This window comes from Labeo rohita, chromosome 20 (assembly GCF_022985175.1).
Source record: "Labeo rohita strain BAU-BD-2019 chromosome 20, IGBB_LRoh.1.0, whole genome shotgun sequence".
Classification (NCBI taxonomy): domain Eukaryota; kingdom Metazoa; phylum Chordata; class Actinopteri; order Cypriniformes; family Cyprinidae; genus Labeo; species Labeo rohita.
In genome coordinates this window covers 31,566,817-31,587,754 of record NC_066888.1, presented here as the reverse complement: position 1 = coordinate 31,587,754, position 20,938 = coordinate 31,566,817, and the positions used below count along the sequence as shown (strand labels likewise).

The 20,938-nt window shown below is 28.6% G+C and overlaps 1 protein-coding gene across 1 annotated transcript in view; it reads left to right on the top strand.

Moving 5' to 3' along the window:
* Positions 1 to 1,397: 1,397 nt before the first annotated feature.
* Positions 1,398 to 20,938, top strand: part of disp1 (dispatched homolog 1 (Drosophila)) — a 76,533-nt gene continuing 56,992 nt past the window's right edge. The window contains exon 1 of the mRNA XM_051092201.1: positions 1,398 to 1,539. The gene's annotated coding sequence lies outside the window, so the exon portion shown is untranslated. The remainder of the gene's footprint in view (positions 1,540 to 20,938) is intronic.

The window sequence follows — 20,938 nt, the reverse complement described above, 5'->3', positions numbered from 1 at the left end:
AGTTTTCAGAAAATATGCAAAGTCAAATATTAAAAGTTTTTTTTCTTGCCACTTTTTATTTCTAGTTATTATTTATCTAATTATTATTTCAGTTTTATTTTAGTATATCAACTAATTTTAAGTTATTTTTTAATATCTTATTTAGTTAACATTATTTCTATTTATTTATTTATTTATTAGTAGTAGTTAACTATAATAACCCTGGTCTCAATTTTTCAAAAGTTTTTTTTTAACACTTTTAACTAATTATTTCAGTTTTATTTTAGTACATCAACTAATTTTAAAATGACAAATGTTTAAATAAAAAATGTTATTTTTAATATTTTTTATTTAACATTATTTCAAGTAATTAATTTATTTTATTATTATTATTATTATTATTATTAGTTAACTATAATAACCTTAGTCTCAAGTTTAAAAAAAATTTATAGTAAAATAATCAATTTTTTTCTTAGGACTTTAATTATTTCAGCATTATTTTAGTACATCAACTCATTTTAAAATATTTTTTTTTTTTTAAATAAGTTTAATATTTTATATAGTCACATTATTTCTATTTATTTATTTATTTATTATTATTAGTAGTAGATAACTATAATAATCCTGGTCTCAATTTTTCAAACTTTTTTTTTAGCACTTTTAACTAATTATTTCAGTTTTATTTTAGTACATCAACTAATTTTAAAACGAAACGATGTTTAAATAAAGTTATAATAACTATTTTTAAAACAAGATTGTTTGAATAAAAAAAAAGATTTATTTATTATTATTATTATTATTAGTTAATTAGATTAACTGGATAATTATAGCCATTAAATATTATATAATTTGTAATATGTAATGGCCCTTACCTTTTTTTTTTATTTTATCATTATTAACAATTCTATAGCATAATAATTTTTTTCAGCAATATTTCACACAAAATATACCACCTTTCATAATAAATGTCTCATTAATATAATATATAACATATAGTATAATATATACATACAGTCTTTCCTTTCAATTTCATACTAAATAATAAAATTATAATCTAAAAAAAAAAAATGCAGGATCAGTATTTCAAGTTAGCAACTATCTTCAACATCACTATATAAAATATTGATACTAAAATATATAAAGATGGGAATATTGGTTATGCTGCCTTTAAAAATAAAAAAAAATAATTTATAGCAAATAATCTTAAAATGCATCTTAAAATAGTAATGCAATACATACTGCACACTATTCGGTTAACTAGTACATCAAAAAAGGTTATTGTGAGGTGTAGTGCAGAAAATGCAAAATACTACGCATAGTGTGCTTTGTATATTCCATACTTCTAAAGCAGCCCGTGTAGTACGCTAGTGTGTTATTTGGGACACGGCCCGAGTGTTATGTTGTGTCCGGCCGATCTGCGCAGGTCCTGCGTGAATGTTCTCGGGATCTGCCCCTCACTTCCTGTAGTTCCTTCCCACCTTCCCACCCAAACAGCCAACCAACCTGCCCCGTCTCACATTATCCGCGAGCTCAGACGCCAAACGGCTGCCGGACATTGAGGTAAGATGCGTTTGGCGCGCCGCCGCTGTTACTTTGTATCTTTAATCCATTATGACGCGCCGTCTGTCCATGATGACGCACACGCGTCTGGAAATCACTGCGAACGCCGCGTTTCTCGCTCTGTCTGTGCCGTGTTCCGCTCGTTGTTCGCGGAAAATGCGATGCGAGTGTTCAGGGCACAACTTTTCAGTTCCGTCGGCGTGTTTTGGTGTGTTTCAGGCTGCTTTTGACGTGTAACCGTGAGGTTGTATGTGTGGCGCTTCAGCCGTGTTGTGTGACCGCAGCTGGATGTGTATTGGCGTGTGTTAGTGATGTGAATGGAGGAGATGCTTGTGTTGAGTTGTATTGTTGAGGTGGGATGCGATGCTCAGTATTGTTATGCAGGACTGTGTGTGTGTGTGTGTGTGTGTGTGTGTGTGTGTGTGTGTTTACTCTTCCCACCCGAGGAAACTGTTGCAGTCCACCCCCCCCCCCAATGCTTTAACATACATGTGTCCCAACATTCAGCTAGCTTTATTATCATCTGCGTAAGTTTGTTGTCAAAGAGGGAAAAACCTGTCAAAAACATGCGCAGATCATATTCAGATTCATATTCATTAACCCCAAAAAGAAAGAAAGGAGACACAATATTTGGCAAAAAAAAACAACAACTTTTTTTTTTTTACTATTTTTACTATAATTTGCATTAAATAATTATATGAAATTGTATGAAATATAAGTGGTTTTTAAAACCATTAAGATGCATTAACATTTTTAAGACATTATTTTAATGACCACAAACCAAATTTATATTACTCTGTTATACTGTAATGTAAAAATATATCTATATCTATATCTATATATATATATACACACTACCGTTCAAAAGTTTGGAGTCAGTAAGACTTGTAATAGTCTTTAAAGAAGTCTCTTATGCTCATCAAGGCTGCATTTATTTGATTAAAAATATAGAAAAAAAACAGTAATATTGCAAAATGTTTTTACAATATAAAATAATGTTTTTTATTTTAACATACTTTAAAATAGAATTTATTCCTGTGATGAGAAGCTGAATTTTTATCAGCTGTTACTCCAGTCTTAAGTGTCACATGATCCTTCAGAAATCATTCTAATATGCAGATTTATTATTAGAATGATCAATGTTGGATAATATCAACAGTTGTGCTGCCAAATATTTTTTGGAACCTATAATTTTTTTCAGGATTCTTTCATGAATAACAAGTTTAAAAAGTACAGTGTTTATTCAAATTATAAATATTTTATAACAATGTAAATTATTTATTATGAACTTTTAATAAACTTTTAATTATTAACTTAATACATCCTTGGTGAATAAAAGTATTAATTTCTTAAAAAAAAAAAAAAAAAGAAACAAGAAAAATGTACTGACCCCAAACTTTTGAACGCTAGTGTGTGTATATATATATATATATATATATATATATATATATATATATATATATATATATATATATATATATATATATATATATATTATACAACAATGCTAAAACAAATGTGTATATTATAAAGTATTTTTAAATCATTGTATCATTTTTCTTGATGCAAAATATTATTTTGATGAAATTATGTTGTTAAAAAGTGAAAACCGTGTAGATCATATTTAAAATAAAAAAATAAGAAACTATATTTTGCACTATATGAAGACTGTTTTTAAAACTATTAAGATTTAGCAATTTTGTGACAATATTTTCATGCCAGTTAAAGACATTTCCCTCTGCATTCATATTATTGTAAATAATAATAAGCAAATAAATAAACAATTTTATTAAAATTTTATAAAATAAAATATTTTGTTAAAATTTTTTTATCATTTATTTATGTTTAATATTATTTTGATGAAATTATGTCAAATAGTGAAAACTGTGTAGATCATATTTCAAAAGAAATAAGTGAGAAACTATATTTTGCATTAAATAAAATGATATGAAGACTGTTATAAAAACTTTTAAGATTTCCCACTGAATTCATGTTCTTGTGAATAATAGTAATATTAATAATAAATAAATAATTAAATAAATTCAAATGTTATAAAATAAAATATTTTATCAATCATTTGATAATCCATTTAGACTATTTTGCTTTAGGCAAAATATTATTTGGATGAAATTGTGGCCAAAGAGTGAAAACTGTAGATCATATTTCATAGTTTCATAGTTTTCCACTATATGAAATTATATAAAGGCTGTTTTTAAAACTATTGCGATTTTGCATTTTTGTGACATTATTTACATGGCAATTAAGCACATTTCCCACTGAATTCATATTATTGTAAATAATAATAATCAAATTAAGAAACAATTTTATAAAAAATAAAATACATTTTGTAAATTATTTGATCATTTATTTAGACAGTTTTTCTTGTCAAATAGTGAAAACCGTGTAGATCATATTTCAAAAGAAATAAGTGAGAAACTATATTTTGCATTACATAAAATTATATGAAGACTGTTTTTAAATCTTGTAAGATTTCCCACTGAATTCATATTATTGTAAGTAATAATAAATAAATAAATAAATAAATAAAAATTGAATAAAATATTTTATCAATCATTTTATCATTTATTTAGACTATTTTTTATTATAAAAATATTATTTTTATGAAATTGTCATCAAAGACTGAAAACTGTAGATCATATTTCAAAATAAATGAGAAACTATATTTTGCATTATATGAAATTATATGAAGACTGTTTTTAAAACTATTAAGATTTTACATTTTTGTGACGTTGTTTACATGCCAGTTAAGCACATTTCCCACTGAATTCATATTATTGTTAATAATAATAATAATAATAATTAATAATTTAATTAAAATGTATTAAAATAAAATACTTTGTAAATCTTTGTATTATTTTAGACTATTTTTCTTTCTGCAAAATATTATGTAATTAAAGAGTGAAAATCGTGTAGATCATATTTCAAAAAAATAAATGAGAAACTATATTTTCCACTATATGAAGTTATATGAAGACTGTTTTAAAAACTATTAAGATTTTACATTTTTGTGACGTTGTTTACATGCCAATTAAACACATTTCCCACTGAATTCATATTATTGTAAATAATAATAATAATAATAAATAATTGAATTAAAATGTATTCAAATAAAATACTTTGTAAATCATTTTAAATGATTTTTCTTTTTGCAAAATATTATTTTGATGAAATTATGTAATTAAAGAGTGAAAATCGTGTAGATCGTATTTAAAAAAAAAAAAATAAAAACTATATTTTGCACTATATGAAATTATTTGAAGACTTTGAAGATTTTGCATTTTTGTGACATTATTTTTATGCCAATTAAGCGTATTTCCTACCAAATTCATATAATTGTAAAGCGTAATAAATAAATAAAATGTTTTATCAATTAAAATATTATAGCATTTATACTCATTTCACTTGATAAATATATCAGCATAATTATTATATTATATTATATTATTAAATGTGACTTCCCTTGGGAAAAACAAGGTTTCTAGGCCTTGAAAAGTCCTTTTTTATGTCACAAGAAATAAAAGCGTCTGCCAAATGTGTAAATGTAAATCCAAACTCTATAAAATTATTTGTAAAAATCCTTCTGCTCTAATCTTGAAGGTCTAGAAAAGTGGAAAACTGTATTGTTCATGCGGGAATGTTTTGCTCTGCTGTGTGTAAACGTGAAAGCTTGCATTCATAGCATGCATTCAGTCGTCTTGCGTTGTGCTGCAGCGCTGCAGGTCTTCTCTTCATCTGTCCTCTGATATGTTGCTGTTTGACTAGTTGCTGACCCAGATTGTAAATGTTTCACAGAAATGCCCTTGTCTGTTCCCTTGATGTTGAAGCGTCCACTCCGGCTGATATATAGTGTCTGGGAATGACTTCAGTTCAGCTCATCTCTGCCGGCCGGATCCTTGCACCTGGCTTACTGATTAATTTCCCCCCATTGTTTGCCGTAATACTTCATCAGGCTTTCCAGGACAGAGAAAAATGAGAATATGTGTCCGAGAGGGTCGACGCTGAAAAGTTCAGCCATGTTTCCCAGGGCTTTTCCCCTGAAAACATGGAAATGTTTATCTCCATCTACATGCCGTTATACGGTCCGCCGTAGACTGCCAGACGCGCTTGAAATGAAAAATGCAATGAAATGGGAATTTAATTGAAGTTGACAAAATGATTTTTTCCCTCAAGCCTAAGCGCAGCCAAAACTGAAAGCAAGAGTGACAGAAAGAGAAAAAAACTTACTTGCAAAATACTTGAACCTGTTTTATAAAGAAGGCTTCTTTATAAAAAGCTATATATATATTTATGATTTTTTTTTTTTTTTATGCTGAGATGTGCGACCTTGACATGTTTTGGGTGAGATTCACCCATGAGCTCATCCACAAGAGGGTGCCGGTTTACTAACACATCCGTTACGAGTCCGTGTAATTTACTGAGTTGAAGTAAAGCATAAAGTTGGTTACCAGTGAGCGAGTCCGAATGTGAAATATAGCCAGACTGACCCATTATATGAGGCTCAAATGTGTTTTTGCTTTATTTGCTTTTTACCCAGGATGACAGTAAACACTGGCAACCAACACAAAGACCTCGAAATCTAATATCCAGATTCAACCCTGGTGATTTGTCACTCGTGTCCCTTTTCGTTGGCCCGAGCTGTGATTCTGGCGATGACTGGCTGGATTTCTCTTTCCGCTTGCACAGTATGTGTCCAAAAGGGATAAAAATCAATAAGGAAAACAGATGTTGTCCTGTTAACTCCGGGCTTTCATGATAAGAGGCTGTAAAAGCGATCGGGGACAGAAATAGGTCCAAACCTACATACTTTTCTTCTGCTGGGCATCTCCTTAAAATGCTCTCATTGGGAACCTGCGTCTCATTTTCACTTTTCACGCTTTAAGGACGGTTGCATTGAGCGATTAGCCAAACCAAGGACTTTTGCTGTCTCATGACCATTTCGAGACGCTTCTGCAATCGCACTTGACTGCTGGTCGTGAAGACGGCCAGCTGTTTTATAACTTGGAGCTGAATGTGTGTGAAATCGCATTAGTGTTGTGTTGTCAGGAGCCATCAGCACTTATTTTGTGTGTCGTGTCATCGTATTGCAGCTTCTGGGTCACATCAACTAAAGTTCAGAAACTTCCCTGGCTAAAATTTTTTTTTTGTTTTTGTTTGAAGAAAGCAAACATAAATAGTGGTGAATATTTACTGAGTAATCCACTGTTTTGTAGATTATTACGATTGTCACCTGAGATTTGGAGCCAAATTCCAGGGGGCTAAAAATAATTTTAGAAAGATGGCAGCATGATTACTTTATTTTTACACAGAGATAGGTAGGTCTATTAGTAAAATCTCTTGACTTTAGTTGTCTTTGTTGCATTATATGCCAGTGGAGACGGTGCAAAAATGGAAAAAGCATGTTTTTATGTTTTGACATTTTTTTTCTCTCTCTCTAAAGTTTGCATGCGTGTAACTCAAGAAGTTTTAAAGATACCCTAACGCCCTTTTAGATTTTGCTTCCTAACAAACATTTCTTTTTGCACACCAATTTTTAAGGCCATGTATGGATCAGTTCCAGAGATATGGGGATCTCAGTGTGGCTCCATGAGTAAATTGTACACATTTTCAGTGGTCCGAAACCAATTGTGGGTCACTTATGGCTGATACTTTTTAGTTTTTGTATTGTGGCTTCTGGGTCACATCAACTAAAGTTCAGAAAGTTCCCTGGCTAAAATTTTTTGTTTTGTTCATATTTTGTTTGAAGAAAGCAAACATAAATAGTGGTGAAGCCAAAATATTAAATGCCATGGATGAATATTTACGGAGTAATCCACTGTTTTGTGGAGGAGGGGTAAAATTATGATTGTCACCTGAGATTTGGAGCCAAATTCCAGGGGGCTAAAAATAATTTTAGAAAAATGGCAGCATGATTATTTTATTTTTACACAGAGATAGGTAGGTCTGTTAGTAAAATCTCTTGACTTTAGCTATCTTTGTTGCATTATATGCCAGTGGTGATGGTGCAAAAATGGGAAAAAGCACTTTTTACGTTTTTTTTTCTCCAGAGTTTCTATGCATGTAACTCAAGATTTATTAAAGATATCTTAATGCCTAATGCCTAATGCCCAATTTTTAAGGCCATGTATGGATCAGTTCCAGAGATATGGGGATCTCAGTGTGGCTCCACGAGTAAATTGTACACATTTTCAGTGGTTCGAAACCAACTGAGGGTCACTGCGTACAGCTAATACATTTTTGTTTTAAAGCGGAATGTCTGAAGAACAGATAATGTTCAAACTAATAAAGTATCTTGTATCCCTCTATCAAAATGGCTGCATAAAATTCCCGTTTGAGTGACCAAAATGTAATTTTTTCAAAGTTTGTGTGCATGTTACTCAAGAAGTATTTAAGATATCCTAATGCCCTTTTATATTCTGCTTCCTAACAAACATTTCTTTTTGCACACCAATTTTTAAGGCCATGTATGGTTCAGTTCCAGAGATATGAGGATCTCAATATGGCTCCATGAGTAAATTTGACAGTAAATTTCAGTGATCAAAAGTCATGTCGGTCCCTATGCATACAGCTGATACTTTTTGTTTTAAAGAGGGATGTCTGAAGGAGAAATAATGTTCAAACTAGAAATGTATCTTATTTCTCTCTATGAAAACAATTGCATAGAACATACCCATTTGAGTGACAAAAATCTAATTTTTTCAAAGTTTGCAAGCCTGTAATTAACGATGCATTTAACATATCTTAATTTCCTTTAAGATTCTGGTTCTTAACAAACATTTCTTTTTGTATACCAATTCTTAAGGCCCTATATGATTCAGTTCCAGAGATATGGGCGTATCAATGTGGCTCCATGAGTAAATTTTACACATTTTCAGTGGTATAAAATCAAATATGTGTTCCTATGCGTACAACTGATACTTTGTGTTTTAAAGAGGAATGTCTGAAGAACAAATACTGTTGAAACTAGAAATGCATCCTATTTCCCTCTATGACAACAATTGCGTAGAACAAAAATCACAAATATCACATTTTTTCGAAGTTTGCATGCCTGTAATTAACAATGCATTTAACATTTCTTAATTTCCTTTAAGATTCTGGTTCTTAACAAACTTTTCCTTTGGTATCCCAATTCGTAAGGCCCTGTATGGTTCAGTTCCAGAGATATTGGCATCTCAATTTGGCTCCAAGAGTGAATTTGTTAAGCTGTACACATTTTCAGTGATCAAATTCCAAATGTGCGTAACTTTACATACACATTTGGATGATGAATGACACAATTGATTAAATCGACCACAAAATGTGTTAGTTTGATGCTGTAACTCTCTACTGACTGTGTGATCCTAGTAATCTCTGAGTTCATGGGTGAAATCGGGCCAGGCTCGGGTCACTGGAAGCAGGTTTGACCCGGGCTGACGTCGCTTTGACCTTTGCTTGTAGTAGCTGCTCGTAGCACCAGATTAAGTTACAAATGCATCCCAAACACTGGCAATTAAATGGCAAGAGAACGAGAGGAAATTAGTCATTAGCCACAGTTTTCTTTTGGAGACCGCGAGCGAGGGTTCGATTTCAGGGGTAGATATGATATCCCGATTAACGACCCACTCAGGTTTAGTGGAATTGTTGAATTATACCTCAGACCGGTCATAACATTTATACTGGGGCTGACAATGTCAATTTAAGCTCTATGAATATCACAATGATTTCAGTGTGCTGTAATACTTTCAGTTTCAGTTAACTGATTGGAATTTCTAGTTCTCTTGCTAAAGATTATATTTACAGTGTTGGGTGTGTGTATATGTGTATATGTATATGTGTGTATTTATGTGTGTATGTATGTATGCGTGTGTATAGTACCATTAGTAGGTCCTTTAACAATTTTTTAGTAAGTAAATAAATAAATAAATCTTGTAGAAAATAAAGGAGCATTTTAGGACCATTACTAATTTCAAATAAATAAATAAAATTCTTAGAAAATGAAGCTTATTTTAGCACCTTTAGTAATAAAAAATTTAAATAAATTAATAAAATAAAATAGAAAAAAACATCTAATAGAAAATAAAGCCAATTTTAGTACCATTAATAATTTTAAATAAATAAATAATTTTTTTCTTACAGAATATAAAGTGTATTTCTGCGTCCTTTAACAACTTTAAATAAATTAAATAAATAAATAAATACATAAATTCTCTTATAGGAAATAAAGCCTATTTTAGTACCACTAAAAACTGTAAATAAATAAAACATTTTTATTTATTTTAGGATCATTACTAATTTTAATTAAATAAATATCATTTTTGGAAAATGGAGCTTATTTTAGGACCTTTAGTAATTTTAAATAACAAAATAAAATAATGAAATAAAAGTTCTATTAGAAAATGAAACCTATTTTAGTACCATTAATAATTTTAAATAAATAAATAATTTTTTCTTATAGAAATTGAAGCCTATTATAGGATCGTTACTAATTTTAAATGAGTAAATACATAGTAAATAAATAAATAAATGAATACAATTCTTAGAAAATGATGCTTATTTTAGGACCTTAGTAATTTTAATTAATAAAATAAAACTAGTAAAATAAAAATGACCTTATAGAAAATTAACCCTATTTTAATACCATTAATAATTTAAATAAATATTTTTTCGTATATAAAACAAAGCCTTTTTCTAGGTAAATCAACAATTTTAAATAAAATAAATAAATAAATAAACTTATAGAAAAGTAACAATTCCTAATTTTAAATAAATAAAATTCTTAGAAAATGAAGCTTATTTTAGCACCTTTAGTAACTTAAAAAAAAAGAAAAGAAAAGAAAAGATAAAATAAAATAAAATAAAATAAAAATGCTCTTATAGAAAATAAAGCTGACCTATGTCTAGGTCATTAACAATTTTAAATAAATAAATAAATAAATAAAACAATTCTTATAGAAAGTGAAGCCTATTTTAGGACCATTACTATTTTTTTAAATAAGTAAATGCATAGTAAAAACAATAAATACATAAATAAATAAAATTCTTAGAAAAAGAAGCTTATTTTAGGACCTTTAGCCGTTTTAAATAATAAATAAATAAATTACTTAATTTATTTCAAAGTTCAAAGTAAAAAAATTACAAATACAAATGTTCTTTATCTTACAGAAAATGAAGAATATATTAGCACTAATAATAATTATAAATAAAAAAAAAGAAATTCCTGTTTATAGCTTAGTTTAGTTATTTTAGTTTTATTTTATTTTTTTTGTAATTTTAGTGTTTCAGCTTTTTTGTGTCATTTTCCATTGTTTAATTTTTAATTTTTAATTTAATATTTACTTTTTATATATATATTTGATCAATTTAATGCTTCCTTGCTGATTAAAATGATTAAATTCTTAAACAAAACAAACAAACAAACATTTGAGTGGTAGTGTGTGTAATATATAAAAAGCCCTGCTCTGCACCGATCAGTTCAATTAGGTTTTTGTAGATTTTATCCAGGTCTGTTTTCCTTTGACTCATCATATGGTGGTGTGGGTGTATATCACGTCCTCAGTGTCACAGACTTTACGGTCGAGGTAATTGGAAGCAGTTCTTCCTCCGAAGGCGAGTCCGAGACGGGAGAAATCGATAGCGTGTGACGGCGTTCAGAAGTCATATGTGAAATATTACAGACGGAGCGCTCGCGTCGGGCTCTGGGCCGTTTGACCTGTCAGGCGGTGCTCTCGCCGTCTCCGTCCATCAGTCGGCACAGCTGTCACCGTGCCTGAGCAGAAACAGGTGTTGTGTATTAGTTCCACTTTTTTATTCCCCCTCACCAAAATGTCACCGGGCTGGATAGAGTTGTCAGAGCGCATTATTGTGAAATACGGCTGGAGGTTTTTGTTTGACTATTGCTACAAAACATTTTCTTTCCCCGAGGAAAGAAAAATGGGAAAAATGTCATCCAGGTGGACCGACCTCACAAATGAGAGCGGAGCGAGACAAAGCCTTTGAATTGGTGAAAGACTCCTGCTGCTTTTTGCTTGTTAATCTAGCTTAGTTTAACTAGGTTTAGCTCATTGACTAGTGCTTCCCAGTTCCCACATTCATTACTTGAATACTGAACTAAAATGGGTCCTAAATGCCACTGGATTAGTTTCAAAACACTTGTGTTGTTTTAGTATGTTTTATGTTACTAAACATATTAACAGTACTAAAATACTTTTTATAATTTATAGCTTTTATTAATATTTTGAATGATCTTTTATTAGTTTTCATTTTTATTTATAATTAATTTTAAACACACAAACACACGTACAAGCATACATACATAAAAATGTTCTTATTAAATAAAAATTATAAAGATATTTTTTTTTGTTTATAGAAAAAGAAGCCTATTTGAGGCCTTCTTAAATAAATAGCCTATTTGAATAAATAAATAAATACATAAATAAATGTTCTTGTTAAATAAAAATAATTTTAAAAATTATTACAGAAATATTAAAAAAATCTTATAGAATAGAAAGCCAATTTTAGGACCTTTAATCATTTAGCATACATAAATAAATACATAAAATGTTCTTAAAATAATACAAAATTCCTAGAAAAATATTAAATAAATATTTTTTAAAAAAATAAAAAAAGGAAGCCTATTTTAGGATATTTAATCCTTATATATAAATAAATAAATAAATAAATACATAAATAAATAAATGTTCTTATTAGATATAAATTCTTAAAAAATTAAAACATTTTTTCTTATAGAAAAGAGAGCCTATTTTAGGATCTTTAATCATTTTAAAAACATAAATACACAAATAAAATGTTCTTATTAAATAACATTTTTTTTTTAAAAATCTTATAGAAAAGAAAGCCTATTTTAGGATTTTTACTCAATTTAAATACATAAATACATAAATAAAATATAAAAACATATATATTTTTTTTCTTATAGAAAAGGAAGCATGTTTTAGGATCTTTAATAATTTTGAATAAATAAACAAATACATAAATAAAATGTTCACATTAAATAAAAATTCCTAAATATTATTTCTTTTCTTATAGAAAAGGAAGCCTGTTTTAGGATCTTTAATAATTTTTAAATAATTAAGTAAAAACAATGTTCTTATTAAATACAAATTCTTTAAAAACTATTAAATAAATATTTTTTGTCTTATAGAAAAGGAAATTTATTAATTTTAAGTAAATAAGTATATAAATACAAATTTTCTTATACATAATAAGGACAATTTTAGGACCATTAATAATTTTAAATAAATAGATAAATTTCAATTTTTCAATAAATTTCAAAAAGTTTTAGTTTTTATTTATTTCCGTTTAGTTTATTTTATTTATTTTATTTTTTATGTTTTAGTTTACTGTAATAACCCCGATTTAATTACCAAAAATGTTTTAAATGGTTTTATTTATAGTTAAATATAATAACCCTGTTTCAAAATGGTTTTATATGGATTTTATATGGCACTTTGGTCAGATTTGACCTACTACTAACAAACTAACAAAGTAAATGTTGTAGTCCGGCTCAGGATCTGTTCAGGACCTCTGATGGTTTGGAAACGGAGCGGCGTGACCTCCTGCCTCAAAACTCGGTTTCATTGCACAACCTGTTCACATTTATCATGTTTTCAGCTGATGCCTTGAAGACGGATGGCTCTACTCAAGGTCTCGCTGCAGCGTCCAAAAGTCTGCGCCCTTAATTCAATGAGATAAATTGGAAAAATGTGCAAATGCAAGTCATATTTGCGAGCCAGCGTCGGGAGTGCATTTCGTACCCCACTAAATCTTGCCAGAGTTTCATGCGCTGGGCTGCAGAAGGGCTGACACTAACCAGAGGAAAGATCTGGAAACACGGCCTTCTCTGCTGACCCTGGACACGGACCAAACGTCCCGCTCCTCAACAACACACTTGTGAGCGATTTCAGGAGCTGTTTATGCCCGGTTTGTTGGTCCGTAATGAAAAAGTAATGAATTTAGCTGTACTTTTTGAGGCAGACGTCACTGTTTCAGAAATATGCTCTTATGTGCATACGTGCAAAGCCAGATGAATGCGGACAAATGCAACGTTAATAGCTTGATTCATCTGAACTTTTGCAACCTCTTAAATACTAAACAGTGATTTCTCCTGCTTAAACCTTAATATATGAGGTTTGGGTTCTTTTGAGTTCTTCCCCAAAATATGCAAATTACATGTCCTTAAATATGCTTCGTTTTCTATACAGAAATTATATATATATGTGTATGTGTGGACCACAAAACCAGTCATAAGGGTCAATTTGTCCAAATTGAGATTTATAAATCATCTGAAAGATGAATATATAAGCTTTCCATTGATGTATGGGTTGCTATAATAGACCAATATTTGGCTGAGATACAACAATTTGAAAATCTGGAATTTAAGGGTGCAAAAAAATCAAAATATTGAGAAAATCTCCTTTAAAGTTGTCAAAAGAAGTTCTTAGCAATGCATATTACTAATCGAAAATTACATTTTGATATATTTAAAGTAGGAATTTTACCAAATATCTTCATGGAACATGATCTTTACTTAATGTCTTAATGATTTTTGGCATAAAACAAAAATCAATAATTTTGACCCATACAGTGTATTTTTGGCTATTGCTACAAATATACCCCAGCGACTTAAGACTGGTTTTGTGGTCCAGGGTCACATATATATATATATATATATATATATATATATATATATATATGTGTGTTTATATAATATTTAGTTATTTATTTATTATTTAAAATTATTACCAATTCTAAAATAGGCTTTTTTTTTATAAGAAAAAAAAAAAAAATTTTCTTAAAAATATTAATAGCCCTAAAATATGCTTTAGAATTTATAAGAAAAATGTATTCATTTTTTTATTTATTTAAAAATATTAATGGTCCTAAAGTAAGCTTCATTTCTAAAAGATTATTTATTTATTTATCTATTTGTTTATTAACAGTCCTCAAAGAGGCTTCAGTTTCTATAAGAAAAATAGTATTTATTAAAAAGTATTACCAATTCTAAAAATAGGCTTAACTTTGTATAAGAAAAATGTATTTATTTTCTTAAAAATATTAATGGCCCTAAAATATTCTTCATAATTTGTTAAAAAAAAATGAATTTATTTATTTACAAATATTAATGGTCCTAAAATAGGCTTCCTTTTTTTTATACATTTATTTATTTATTTATTTACGTCATAAATAAGGCTTCAGTTTTTTATAAGAAAATGTATAGTATTTATTTCAAATTATTACCAATCCTAGAATAGGCTTCACTTTGTATAAGAAAAAAAATATTGATTTTCTTAAAAATATTAATGGCCCTAAAATACGCTTCATAATTTGTAAGAAAAATTGATTCATTTATTTATTTATTAAAAAATATTATTGGTCCTGAAATAGGCTTCCTTTTCTATAACTTTTATTTTATTTTATTTTATTTTATTTTATTTTATTTTATTTTAATGGTCCTAAAAGACACTTCATTTTCAGTAAGAAAAATATTTATTTATTTAAAAATATTATTGGTCCTAAAATAGGCTTCCTTTTCTATAACAATTTTTTATTTATTTAAATTAAATTAACTTAATTTCTGTAAGAAAAAATTTATTTATTTAAAAATATTATTGGTCCTATATTAGGCTTCCTTTTCTATAACAATTTTTTATTTATTTAAATTAAATTAAATTAAATTAAATTAATTTTATTTTTATTCCTAAAATTTATTTTTGGTCCTAAAAGACCATTAAAATAAAAGAAAAATATTTATTTATTTATGTATTTAAAAATATTATTGGTCCTAAAATAGGCTTCCTTTTCTATAAGACAAATACTCACTTTTTAAAAATTAATTAATTAATTTATGAACCTAAAAGGCTTCACTTTATATAAGAAAAATATTTGCTATTTTGTTATAAATATTTATGGTCCTAAAATAGGCTTCATGTTCTATAAGAAAATGTATTTATTTATTTGCTTGCTTGTTTGTTTGTCCTAAAATAAGCTTGATTTTCTATAAGAAAAATATATTATTCATTTAAAATTATTAACAATCCTAAAACAGGCTTCACTTTGTATAAGAAAAAAAAAAAATTTAATATTAATGGTCCTAAAATAGGCTTCATAATTTGTAAGAAAAATGTATGCATTTATTTATTTATTTAAATGATTAATGGTTCTAAAATAAGCTTAATTTTCTATTAAAACAATATGTATATTTATTTAAAGTGATTAATGGTCATAAATAAGCCTAATTTTCATACTTTTATCCCCAAAACAACATAAAAAGAGGCACAAAAACAATTTGTCAAAGAGCCAGTAAGCAACCACCTAGCAACGGCATAGCAACACCTTTTTTGCACATACAAACATCACGTTTTCTTAAAAAAAAAAAGACACATCTGCTTAAAGCAATGTTAGCAGATGTTTGTAGTTTCTGTAAAGTGAATCGGTTCAGTAGTTCATTTGAAGTTCTCGATGTGATCTGTCACTCTGCTTCAGTTGTTTAGTTTAACTACAAAAACATTCATTAGGCAGTCTGGCTTTTGATTGTGGAAAAAAGTAAAGGATTTTTGAAAGATGAATGTGCTTCTGCATGCGACGAGTTGAGATTGAACAGAGCTGTTTTGGAGCTTCACCTGTAGCAATGTTTTATGTATAAGGTTTTAGTTTTAGCATAGACTAATTCATTATTCTTTGGACGTTTCAGTGAACCCGAGTGGTTTGTTTAATTTCTGAATTGCGTTTTTTGAGCTTTGTGTTCTTGAGTACTTCTTCGTGACCTGATGCTGTTTCGTTTTTCCAGACTTTAGTAGCTCAAGTGCTTTTCCTGGCACTGGCACACTGTCTTGATTGGAAGCTAGCACTCAATTCTTAGGCTAGAAATATACTTGATGGTGGTACGCCAGCGCAGACGTGAATGTCCGCTCGGTGCATTGCTAATGCTTTTATCAGTAGAGCTGAAAGAGAAAACAGACTGTAGAAGAAGATCGTTTTGATCACTTTAGCGCCTCTAGTGGCGGTACTAACCATGATGATGTAACCTATTAACATATATATTAACAGCTTTATTTACAATGAGATTTTTTTTTTAGGAAAAATTTATTTGTCCCAAAATAGGCTTAATTTTCTATAAGAATTTTTTTTATTTATTTATTTATTTAAAATCAATAATGGTCCTAAAACAGGCTTATATTTAATTATTTAATTAATTTAATTTTATATTTAATTTTAATGATTAATTATTTTGTTTGGATGTGTTTATATTTAACTATTATCCTAATGTTTTTTTTTTCTATAGAAATATTTATTTATTTGAAATTAATAATTATCCTAAATTATGCTCCATTTTCTATAGTTTATTTATTCGTTTATTTATTTAAAAGGATTAATTATCCTAAAGGATTCATGTTCTGTGTGCAATGTATTTATTTATTTTTATGTATTTATTTAAATGGTTAATGATACTAAAACATGTTTGTATCAGAATTAATATTAATATTAAATTTGCATGTATTTATTTATTTAAAGTTAATAATGGTAAAAAAAACATGCTTATATTTAATTATTTTGTTTTAATTATTTCTAAGTTTGTTTGTATGTATGTTTGTTTTTGTTTATTTTTTATTTATTATCATTTGTTTTATTTTCTATAAGAGATATTTATTTAAAATGATAATACTGATCCTAAAATACACTTTATTTTCTAAAAATGATATATTTATTTATTTATTTATTTTATTTTATTTTTTTATTTTATTTTATTTTATTTTATTTTATTTTATTTTATTTTTTAAAGTATTAATCGTCCTAAAATAGGCCTCATGTTGTGTAGAACATTTTATTTATTTATTTATTTAAATTGTTTTAAATTTATTTAAAACATATTTATATTATTATTATTATTATTATTATTATTATTTATTTTTTTTTTTTTTATGTATTTATTTATGTATAGTTCATAATGGTCCTAAAACATGCTTACATTTACTTATTTTGTTTTAATTACTTATTAGTTTGTTTGTTTGTATATGTTTATTTGTTTTTGTTAATTTTTTCTTACATTAATTTCTTCATTTATTATCTTATTTAGTTAGTTTTTATTTATTTAAATATTATATATTAATAATGATCCTAAAATATGCTTTATTTTCTATAAGGTATTTATTTATTTGCTTTCTTAGTTATTTAAAACTATTAATGGTCCTAAAATAGGCCTCATGTTCTGTAGGAAATGTATTTATTTATTTATTTATTTATTTATTGTTAATGGTACTAAAACATGATTTTTTTTTTTAAATATCAGAGGTATTTATTTATTTATTTAACCAAATGTATTCATAGTTTTAAAATAGGTTTCATTTTCTGTCAGAAAATATATTTATTTATTTTAAATTATTAATGATCCTCAAATAGGCATAATTTTCTATAAGAAAAAATAATGTTTGTTTGCATATTTGTTTATTTTAATTATTAATGACTGTAAAGTAGGCTTTATTTTTCCATAACAAATTTTTATTTATCTAAATAGGCTTAATTTTCTATAAGAAAAAGGTTTATTTATTGTTTGTTAGTTTACAATTTGTGCTTTTACTTCTGTCTTTCTGTCAGATGTGACCCATACCCAGGATGGACTTTATATTCCATCTCACATTTTCCAAATGCATGAAATGGCGACAGTGACTGTTTATTTTCCCCAAAGACGCTACACAGCATTTCCTTTTCTTCAAAGGACGCCTTTGACTCCAGCGAGCTCTTTACGTATTCAGCAAACACTCAGATGTGCTCATGTTTGGCAGCCAGAGACGGGACTGAGCTCACTTTCTCTTGACACTTGTTGATCGTCCCGTGATACCAGAGCGAATGCTGAATCACTCCGTCCAATACGCGCTCCTCCTGCATACTAACAGATCCCGGCTTCGTGAAATTCAAGCCAGATTGAACGATTAGAGGGCAAAGATCAGGATCGATCCAAGTGTGGGATGTGGGAAAGAAAAACATCTTTTGTTGCATCCACAAAATACATTTTCCTAAGAGAGCTGGACTGTAAATGAAACTGTATATGAGTCTGTTTTAAGCATGAGTGCTTTAAAGCAGAGCCGCTTCTGCGATATCAATCTGACGCGGCGGTTAGCAGTTTTTAGATGATTGATACACAGTCTGGTTTTTGTTAGGTAGAAAATGCACCCTCAGACCGTCCAAGATGTAAATGAGTTTGTTTCTTCATCAGATTTGGAGAAATATAGTATTCCATCACTCGCTCACCAATGGATGTGAATGGGTGCCGTCAGAATGAGAGTCCAAACAGTTGATAAAAACATCACAATAATCCACAGGTAATCCACACCACTCCAGTCCATCAGTTAACATCTTGAGAAGACAAAAGCTGAGTGTCTGTAAGAAAAAAAAAATACATTTTTAAGATATTTTAAAGTAAAATACAAGTCTATAATCCATACTAACGCTTCCTCCAGTGAAAAAGTGGTCTGGTCTGAATCAGGAGAGAAATCTGCACAGATCAAGCACTGTTTAAAACCGCTCTAACAGCTCTAAACATGGACTTTTTTTTACTGGAGGAAGCATTATTATGGATTATGGACTTGTATTTTAGCCATAAGCAATGGTATGAAGTTTAAAAAATGTCTTAATGATTAATTTGTTTCTTAGAAAAACTCAGCTTTTGTCTTAAAGGAATAGTTTACCCAAAAATGACAATTTGTTAAAAATATGCTCACCCTTAGGCCGTCCAAGATGTAGATGAGTTTGTTTCTTCGACAGATTTGGAGAAAAGTAGCATTGCATCACTTGCTCACCAATGGATGTGAATGGGTGCCGTCAGATTGAGAGTCTAAACAGCTGATAAAAACATCACAATAATCCACAAGTAATCCACACCACTCCAGTCCATCAGTTAACATCTTGAGAAAACAAAAGATGAGTGTTTTTTGTAAGAAACAAATGCATTTTTCAAGATATTTTAAAGTAAAATACAAGTCCATAATCCATACTAACACTTCCTCCAGTGAAATAGTGGTCTGGTCTGAATCAGGAGAGAAATCTGCACAAATCAAGCACTGTTTATAACCGCTCTAACAGCTCTAAACATGGACTTTTTTTACTGGAGGAAGCATTATTATGGATTATGGACTTGTATTTTAGCCATAAGCAATGGTTTGAAGTTAAAAAACGTCTTAATGATATATTAATTTCTTACAAACACTCTTTAAGTTAAGTAATTCATCATTAAGACGTTTTTTAACTTCAAACCATTGCTTATGGCTAAAATGCAAGTCCATAATCCAAAATAATGCCTCCTCTAGTAAAAAAAAAAGTCCATGCTTAGAGCTTTTGTATTTTACTTTAAAATATCTTTAAAAATGGATTTGTTTCTTACAAACACTCAGCTTTTGTCTTCACAAGATGTTCACTGATGGACTGGAGTGGTGTGGATTACTTGTGGATTATTGTGATGTTTTTATCAGCTGTTTGGACTCTCATTCTGACGGCACCCATTCACATCCATTGATGAGCAAGTGATGCAATGCTACATTTCTCCAAATCTGATGAAGAAACAAACTCATCTACATCTTGGATGGCCTGTCACCCACAGTATGTTTTCAGCAAATTTTAATTTTTGGGCAAACTATTTCTTTAATGCTGGAAAGCTCTCTGTGTATTTTTTTTGGTCAGCCTCATTTTGACTTCGAGCGTCATCTTGCATTCAAAAAAGACATTCATTTTTGTTTTCAGCTTGAGCAAACCAAATAAAGTAATTTTTCTAGCTCCAAACCACTTCCTCTTTCACTTCCCCTGAAATGCCAATTAGCTGAGTGACTGTTCCTAATGAAGGGAATTTATGAAGTGAATCCACTCCGATGTGAATAAAGCCTGTTTGTTCACTTAAGTCCAGGTGTTCCACGTCCATTTTTCCCCTCTTATCCAATTTTTTAAATAAGAGATTTATTTAATTATTTATGATCATAAAACAGACTTCATTTTATAAGACACTTATGTGGAGTACCAGTCAAAAGTTATTGAACAGTAAGATTTTTGATGTTTTAAAGAAGTCTCTTCTGCTCACCAAGCCTGCATTTATTTGATCCAAAGCACAGCAAAATCTTTGAAATATTTTTACTAATTATAATAACTGTTTTCTATTTGAATATATTTAAAAATTTAATTTATTTCTGCGATTTCAAAGCTGAATTTCATTACTCCAGTCACACTAAAAAAAAAAAAAAAAAAAAGATTCTTAAGCATGTCTCTGTTTAAACTGATGGGTGGAATAATGATGCTGAAAATTCAGCTTTGATCACAAAAATAAATTACATTTTAAAATAAATTAAAGTAGAAAGCAGTTATTTTAAATAGTAAAAAATATTTCACAATGTTACTGCTTTTG